The sequence below is a fragment of the Haliotis asinina genome, chromosome 10 (assembly GCF_037392515.1).
Source record: "Haliotis asinina isolate JCU_RB_2024 chromosome 10, JCU_Hal_asi_v2, whole genome shotgun sequence".
In the NCBI taxonomy this organism is placed as follows: domain Eukaryota; kingdom Metazoa; phylum Mollusca; class Gastropoda; order Lepetellida; family Haliotidae; genus Haliotis; species Haliotis asinina.
Genome location: NC_090289.1, coordinates 43250906 through 43260479, shown reverse-complemented (window position 1 = coordinate 43260479; position 9574 = coordinate 43250906). Strand labels below are relative to the sequence as shown.

The following is a 9574-nucleotide window of genomic DNA, read 5'->3' as shown; positions in this document are numbered from 1 at the left end:
ACTGATCACTAGAAAAAATACTACACAATCAAATCACGGGAACGTATGATCCTTGTATGTTAGAAATATGGAATTGCGTCGAACAAAATTGTTATCGCTAATGCATTAGATCTGGGAATGTCCTCCTCTACTTTAGAACATTGTGTTCGAGATCATGTTTTGCTTTGAAAATATGCTTGACTGGCAGTTGTCCATGTTTATCATATCGTTAAATGGGACAACGAAGATACTTATCAACATAATGCTTCTTAGCGATTGCTTTAGCTGTCAACTCACGGTTGGTTTATCTTAATCTTAACTCTGACGAATCGATTGTGTCCATTGTGTTAGTTGTTTTGTTCAGCAAGTAATGCTGAATGCATACTTTAGAAACTCGGTCGTATTCCTTTGATTTACTTGATATTGGTCAAGACTTTTAGAACTAACCTGTCGTTACATGAATTTGCTGTAGATTCAGCTGTTTTTTAATCATTTGCAAATTAAGTAGGGCGTTTCTCGGTTTTGTCAGTATTCCATGCTGATGACAATTGAACTTTAAGTAGGAAATGTCCACATATTTCATTTAGCTAAATAGAAACTATGAAGGTTTATAACATTAAAACATGAATGGATGAATGACATATGGTATTTGAATGGCAAAGTGACCTTATTTTTGCCAGGGATCTGCCAAGGATGGTGCCACTCATGTGAAATGTGTGAGATATGTTCGAAGCATGCTCCTGCCTTTTTTACTGTGCCACCAACCTATGAGATTATATACATAAAGAGTCTGGATAGAGGTGTAATATATGTGAGGCTGAACGCCCGTTTAATCTGGCCAGAGATTGTCCAATTGAAATTGTGTCTACGTCTGTCCGTCTGTTCATTTTGGATTGTATAAAAAACAGTGTCGGATTCTAGCGATGGAGTTTCAGATGTCCTTGGATGCACCGTCAATTTCGTCTTTTTGAAAAATGTATGAGATTCTGGTTAGAGAATGAAGAAAATTTTCAGATATAGTGTCACACATTTGTGATTGTGTTAGCAATCGAATTGTAGCTGGGAAATCAATCAAATCAAATAATCAAATAAAATAATATCAAACTTTTTCATGTCAGACGGTTTCACCTTTCCGTAGCATGAAACAATATCACATTGGTTGTATGGTACTTAATTTAGTCATCTAGTGAAGTTCACTCATCCGACGCTGATGCAACTGGAAAAAGACCCCATTTTCTACAAAGGAAACACTAAGGTTTGTCCCATTAACACAGGACTGTGTCGATGCTTGTAAGGTGGAATGATTTGAGATGCTGAGAAAGTGACACTTAAAACCCTGAATTGTGGAAACACTACAAGATGACGGACGTTGTCCACCCAACGGCTGGCACCAAAGGTGTGGCACTGTCAACCTCAGTATATGTCCACAAGTTAATTCCGTTCCATGAGTAATTATAACCACTGGAATGATTATACTTGTCTGTGTGAACATCTCCAGACGTAAATAACGTTACGACGAACAGCCTGCAAAATAAGGATTTCGTCTTTGTCTTGTTTTCTTCATGATAGCTATTAAAGTTAAATGTTCCTTGAATCAGTCTACAGAATAGACCGTCGAATAGCCTGCAAAATAGAAATTTCGTTTGTATTATTTTCTCAATGATGGCTATTGGAGTTAGATGTTTCTTGAAGCAGTTTCTGAGAATAGACCGTCGTAGAAACTCTGCTTACAACAGTTAAATGTTAAAGCCAATGCATCATGTACATTACTGTGGCGAGATTATGAATTCTTTAACGTTACTCATATTATTTCAGTCACCGTATATGTATTTAATGTATATTGTATTCCTTTGACAAACATGTAAGAAATCTGATTACAATAAACATACACAGAATTGTACCTGGGGATGGTGAGGTGCAATGAAATTTAACGTCGAATATTTCGCTCATATGACCACGTGCATGCGTGTGTATGTGTGGTTGTTTGCACTATCCCAGACCTAAGCTAGTTTTATAAAGAGTTAGCTCACCGACATACTGTGAATACCCTTTTCGGGTGCATTTTACTGACCTTGTCCAGTCCTTGTTGAACCCATTAATGTCGAACTCCAGGCAGGGAGCAACAAGTACCATATATTGACGTCATTTGGTATGACGCAGACGGCGACTGAACCCTCGGACCTCCGCTCTCGGGGGAAGTAGCTGTATCAATACTGTGATAATACCAATTGCAATCATGTCATAATACCTCTTGACAGATATTGACAGATATTATATACTACCCATGAAAAGGTTTAGACTCAGTAGTGCATATGCAACAGTGTGTAAATAAATGTCATTTTAATATGTTAAACTTTATTATTTTAAACTTAGGTATAAACCAACTTTATCATTTCTAAAGAGGTCTGTGTTAACACTAACATTTCACTGATTCATTAACTCACTAGTAAGCTAGTTGCAGCAGGTAGCTTGGGGTCTATTGTTAAGTAATTTGTGTCAGGCCCAATCTCTGCATTGGCCTGTTGACAAGGTTTCTATTGTTTGATGGATTTCACCCTCTTGTTATATTTAAAGCTTTGTACTGCCTTTGACCTGGGCAGTCCACATTTTCTCTCTCTATGAGCACAGCACAACACCAGCACATTACGGGGTAAGTTAAGTTAGATCTTTTTATATCAAATTACAGTAGGGCTAATAGGATTTAGTATGTTAGATTACATGTTTTAATGATTAGTGTTTCATCATTTCTAGTACATGTTAAGTGTTTGTAGATATACGCATACTTAGTATTTTAGACCAAATAGATTACGTATTTTGTACCAGTACACTAGTATACTGGCATGCGGTTATTCGAGCAGTAATGCATTTTATACCATGATGCTATAGTGTGTATACACGTATATGTGTGTATAGTCGGTATATGTATTAGCTATTCTATGATTGGCATGATACAGTAATGTGTATCATACATGTTTACTATAAGGTTTAATTTCTATATGCATATCTTGTGTGTGTATTAAGTTACCCTATTTACGTGAACGCTGATATATATATATATATATATATATATATATATATATATATATATATATATATATATATATATATATATATATATATATATATATATATATATATATATATATATATATATATATATATATATATACAAGCAGCATACTTAGGCAGTATTTTGTATATTTAGGTTCACTGAGAAACACTATTAAGCTGTTGGCCTAGTCTGCCTGCGTCCCTGAGACGAGGTGAGGTATTGTTTTGAGACTACAATTGTATATATTTGTAATTATAATTATCATTTATGTGAGTAAATATCAAAGCACATGTTTTAAATCTGCATGATTAATTAACAGTTATTAGACATAACAATAGTACGGTGTTCATCATACTGAATGCATGACATGAAATGTATAGTATATATGAAAGGCATGTAGTTATTTATGTATATTTTTATTATTCAGGGCCTTTTTTGTTAGTTCGTCACCTGGACTGACGGCCAACTGGGGATCTTCATATCCCAAACACCAGCTCCGAAATAAATCCCTGGAAACCCCCTACAAGTGTTCGCCTTTCCATACTAATGAGGAACACCTTTGTTACATATATGTTGCCACTGACATCACGCAAGTGTTCTTATCTGGATTTTGCAAACTATTCCATTCCGTTTAAAGGGACTGTTTGCACATGAACTTATACATTGTAAAACAAATTCGTCACTTTCAAAAGATTACTTTCATGAGTCCGAATAAGTGAAAATTGTCGAAGTCTTAAGAAAACTTTGCACCAAAACGCAGTCGTTCACATGCACAATAATTGCACATTCTTTTCGGTAAATTGATGCATGGTCGTCTAGCAATTCATCTACATATGATATGCAATAGTTGTCCCCAAATTAGTGGGAACAGAAGGGTGATATAGTGAGTGTTTGAAGTGAGCCTTAACGTTTGATGAATAGAATATAGCTGTTAAAACAAAAACTACAAAACAAGATTTTTAGGAAATTCGTTATGTTGTTATTACAGAACCGCAAAACATATCATTGTATGTGCTATCGTGAACTCAAGGATAGTGTTTCTGGAGTTAACGAGTTATTGCGTTATTGACAAAAGACGTAACAGTCCAAACAGGAAGTAACCTAATAATATGCCCGTAAGATTACTGTAAATCAATGCCTATCAAGGCGTGTCAGCTTACTCTGTGAGGAGAGAAAAAGTACAGTCGGATATGAAGACATTAAAACGTCGTAGAAATAAAATGACAGCATATATTTTCATAATTATTAGAACATTTTTCTTAGGGTAGTAATATTTGGGCTACACAGTACACATGCGTTCATGTACCACTACTTAACTTCTAGATGCCTATTTGTGAAAATGAGCGTATCCTGTCCCAACGGTGGAACCCTCCACAGATATCTGCAAGTAGAAGTGAATTGTTCAGATGAAGGAAGTTTCAAGCCCTTCAGCATTCTTTGGTGGAGTTCTGTTTTCTATAGAAACATGGACGTACACTTACACTGTGTGAAAACCTACCAGATTTATGCAGCTGGTTAAAGCTCCGTGCAACTCATGTCTTGCAGTGTGTTAAACCTCCCCGGATTTATGCAGCAGGTTTAGCTCCTGCAGGTCATTTCTTACAACAGCATGCACGTCCGCTCTTGGATTGTAAATATATGTCATTAAGTCACCAGGAAGTAGATGTTTATGCTTGAGAAGCTGATGCTGGAACGACCAGAATATATCACATTATCAGATTAAAAGCCTCTTCTGTCTGGGATTATATGTAAACAGAATTAGAAAAAACAACGTTAACGTTGCAGATTTCATAAACATACATATTGTCGAATATTTTAGATGTAGAGGTGAAAGTATGTAAAATACTAGATGTGCGACAGTGTAAGTATGTAAAATAACATGGAGATGCTTTTTTATTGTATACCACTGACTTAACTGAGCTCTGTGTCCAAAATCGTAGTTGAGTAGTTTATATTGAATATTTTATTTGTACCAGTGTTATGAAATAAATAGAATAGATTGCTTGATACTGAAAACAGGAGATGTATTTCACACTTAATGATCGTGGTGGACTAGTCTTCCGCTTCAGATATTTATCGTAAAAGGAAACAAACACGACAGGATGGTCGGACTTGGTATTATATACGTGATACTATCCAAGTTCAAGCTGCCATCACTAAATTGTCTTATCCGGAAGTCATTATGTACAGACCATAGATATGTAGGTGAAATATTGCATCGTTAAACAAGCTATGAGGTAAACCTCAAATGTTTTCTAGTAAGTGTTAAGAATGGCGGACACGTTTCTTTAACAGAAAGCTTGTTTGCAGTCCGAGTTGTCATGAAGACTCTGAAACAAATCACGCCAAACATGTGGCACATCAAGATTACCAGAGCGTCTGAAAAAGGAGGGTCTCTGAACCTTTTTGTTATATAATTCTGGAACCTTTAATCTCTAAATTACTTTCAGTTCAGAAGTAGGTCTGGCAATAGCCATGACTATTCCCGACTATCATGGCTTGAAGAGAAACTTACATAGTCGTCAAAACGTGTGTCAAGCACCTCAAAAGGATAGGAACACATTCTAATCAAGGATTGGAAATTTGTTGAGATGAGAATTGTATCCTCTTGAGATGAGGATTGTATTTCATTAATCCCTTTAAGGTTTGGGTTAGTAATCTGATGCTGTGTGTATATTCATGTTACTATTTGAACAGGGGTGATACCATTTATTGAGTGTTATTTTAGAAGCACACGCGGGTACCGAAGACTGTATGATTCGATGAAAGCTGACTACATATACTATAGTATACTACTTGATGAACTATGCGCAATGGCATAAACCTCTTTTGTCTTCAGCTCCTGCTTATAATTTTGGACAAACCTCTTATCATGACCAACGGGTGAACTCAATGAACCACGCCGAGATATTTATGTATTATACATTTTATAACTCATTCCACGCACTCCCTCACTAACCCGTAGTGCTTCTAGAGGTATTACCTGAATGCATAGTTTAAACGCTTATTGGTCTATTTAAGAGATAGCTAAGAAAGAAAGTTTTTTCTGGCTATGCGTGGTGTCATGTGAGAAACGCTACTACAATTGCTACTGTGTGCGTTCTTTAAGAAGCTTCAAGTGGCATCAAAATTGCTCTCACTCTAGCCTTCGCAAACACGACATCAATGCACACGTTCGTTTCTTTGGACATTTGGACTATGTCTGTAAATAAACGCGACAGGACACTTTCTGTAATCATAACAAACCAGTTCTGTGAAGAATACATATTGTTGAATTTTATGCAGACTTGCACAAGTCTCTAAAGTAATAAATGATAGTTAGAATGATTATTTCTCATCAATATAAAACATTCCTGTAACAGACTGGCGTCCTTATAGTCCCCCTTACCTAGACTTGCTTCTTTAAAATATAGAATTACTATGCATCTTTGGGTTTTACATTCAGTACAGTCCCGAAACAGGGCCAACTTTTATGAATCGTTATCAAATGATTTCAGTGATGATTCCAGATGTTCTTAAGGAGGTGAACCTGTCATACCATCCTTAACATAGGACCGTCACAAACACATTCCAAGGCAAGTCAGCTACGATAAAACATAGTAGGTAAGATCGTCAGGTATCAGATACGTCAAGCAAATCACATTGAAGTTGATCAGGGTCTGGTTTACTACGTGATATACGTGGGGAAAGCAAGGCTATCACTCGCTGTCAGGTCGGATATATTCGTTAAAGGTGAACACGAAGCCGGAAGTGTAGAGAATTCCGGTAAGCAAATGGCAAAAGGAAATGAATAAATTCCATTTAGTTCTCTTACTTTGAGATCTGATTACGACCGTCACTAGCTAAACCTATGGAAACTCTGTAAATAGAAATCTTCCAAAACTATCTACCGATTTATGTGAGATTGTACAAATGGTGAATGTTTGAAGCAATTTGAAAATGGATGTACTGGTAAACGTGTGTGAAAGATTGGTATAGTTTCTTTGCCGCAATACAGATTTCATCCAAGATTTTGGTTTCAGAGAAATTGTTGAATTAGTTTTTTTCTTAAAAACAAACAAACCCACACTAGTGAAAAAAGACAAGGTATACGACCATAGGCGATTAATGGGAAAAACGAATTTCTTTCTCGGCAAACAGATGTCCCATGAGTTCCTGAGATAAGGCAAGTCGACGTCTGTCAGGTTAAAGTATCTATGCACGAAATGAAATGGTTTTCATTCACGGTCAGAATACATTGCAAGTGTGTATCTCTCCTAACTGACAATGAAATCTTTTCACTTCATAACATGATCCGTGCAGCAAGTTGTGAACATAGTTTAACAAGTATCAAGGCAGTTTAGGTGGTGAAAAACAAAGTTAACGCAATAGCTTCATTGTCATTCAAAGTGTAAAGTGGTTACCTTTTCTTAAAATAGAATAGCTCTGCACCCAGCCATGTGCTTTGTCATTTGTTCATTTGTTTATAAGTTATTACTTGCTTCCTCCTGAATCACCGGATAACCCAGGGGATGAATTAGAATTTCGTTACGGAAGCTACATGGGTTTGATTTCAAACGGTGATGATGCGTGAGATTAGAAATTGGAAGCTTCTAAGTGCCATTTGTATTTTTACTTGAAAATGCCAAATTCTAATGTTGAAATTGCAACTTTTTGTCTTGAAATTCAAAACCATTACCTTCATATATGACCAAATGTATCGAGACATGCAACACTGCATGTTGAAAGTTGCACTAGTAGCATGAAGATGCAGGATAAAATGTTGAAATTAAAAAAATGAAGGCATTTCAGTTTATTATCTTGATCTGACAAGAACGTTATTAACTGAAAAGACTCTTGGTATACAAATGGAAACTATCAATGTAAGTTTAAAGATTAGGTAGGGTATTACCACAGGCTACAAAATAATGGCATCCAATTTGACATTGTTTTTAAGGAATATCAAATAATAATTGAATAATTTGATTTTATCCTGTTTTATTCCACTAGAGAAAGAATTTCCTTTTTTTGCCAATCCTGTTTTCAAACAAATATGTTTCCTGATGAGGATGTTGAAAGTCAATAGGTTCCTGGTATCCGCTACATCAAATATTACCAAACTAGCACAGAGTTGAAGAACACATATTTTGATCGGGCTGCTTGGCTGAAATTGTGACATGAGACTTGATCGTACATGTGCGTAGTGAGTATTTTCGGTAACATCTTGCCTGAAGATTGTAGATGTCGCTGATTACGTCGTCAAATAATGCCACCCTCCCATTTACGCCGTTGCATTACGTCACATTCTCCATACGTAAGTTTCAAGGCTGGCAGCGTGTGTATCTACCGTAACACATGGCAAAGACAGGCATTTGTTAGACGACTCAAACTGTCGATTATAGAAACACTAACTCTATGGCAGGAATGGAAACATCGTGACATGAAGAGAAGAAACTCCATCAAATAATGGTTGCAAGGCTTTTAGTGTCAAGCTTAAGCCTATGTTGTCTGTACCTGGGTGAATGTTCATTAATCAGACTGTCACTAGCCCATTCACCTGAGTAGCTTCTTGTACTAAGTATAACCATTTTGAATAAGAGCTGATCGATGTTTTTATGCAGAGAAAAAAATACATGTCTCAAGGACATACCAGTGGCCATACTACTGAACATGAACTTAAGGACGAAACGTACGCTTCATAATTACTAATGTATTACAGAATTAGAAACCTTATCCTAATGACAGCATGATCAGAGATACACCGATTTTGTATTGAAACTGGTATTCCAAACTCCCGTGGGAATATAATGTACAGACTGTCTGTTTCCTATGGGTTAACATTTCCATTGTCATCTGGCTTAGAATTAGTCCATAGGAACATTGCTTGTCGTAGGAGGCAACGTTTGGGTTCATGTGGAATATGCTCCCTGTTTTCGCAAATGCTTGTCGTCACTGTTGATTTGTAGTAGACTATTACAAGATTAAGAGGTATTTTGTCCTTTACATTATTCCAACTGGAACTTGTTTGTGAGAAAAATGGAAAAGACCTATTCTTGTTCAGTTCCATGTTTATAAACAATGTATGACAACTGTGATTGTTTAACGTATGTAGCATGTCAACTATGGTAATATTAGCATGTTTGATTATGATCGGTGCATATGGCAAGTTGCATAACATCAATCTACTTTCTTCCTAACGTCAGTTGTCCGTTCTGTTCATGGACATGCTGTTTTCTGGTGAACATTCCATATTCCATATTTTTAGAAAATGAATATTCCTTACTTAACCTTCATGCAATGCCCTATGGGTTCTCCACACACAAAAAACATTTTAATAGATAAGTATTATAAGTAAATATTTGAATATCAACACAACAAGCCAGTGATGAATATTATGAGCAGTGATCCAACATAGGGGTACGATGCCCCATCATCGGTGCGCCGAGTGAAAACACCCCTTTAATTAAGTTCTTTTTACGAATATCTTCTTTTTGCCACCAGCACATTTTGAGAGGTCAAATCTTGACTGGAGATCGGTCAAAGAACAGCCTGGTTATCGTGGAA

The 9574-nt window shown here is 36.3% G+C and overlaps 1 long non-coding RNA gene across 1 annotated transcript; it reads left to right on the top strand.

Annotated features, from left to right (window-relative positions):
- Positions 1–2540: 2540 nt before the first annotated feature.
- On the top strand, positions 2541–3543 carry LOC137298124 (uncharacterized). The gene is made up of 3 exons (XR_010957719.1): positions 2541–2629; positions 3185–3242; positions 3459–3543. It is a non-coding gene; the product is annotated as an uncharacterized lncRNA (long non-coding RNA).
- Positions 3544–9574: the final 6031 nt, after the last annotated feature.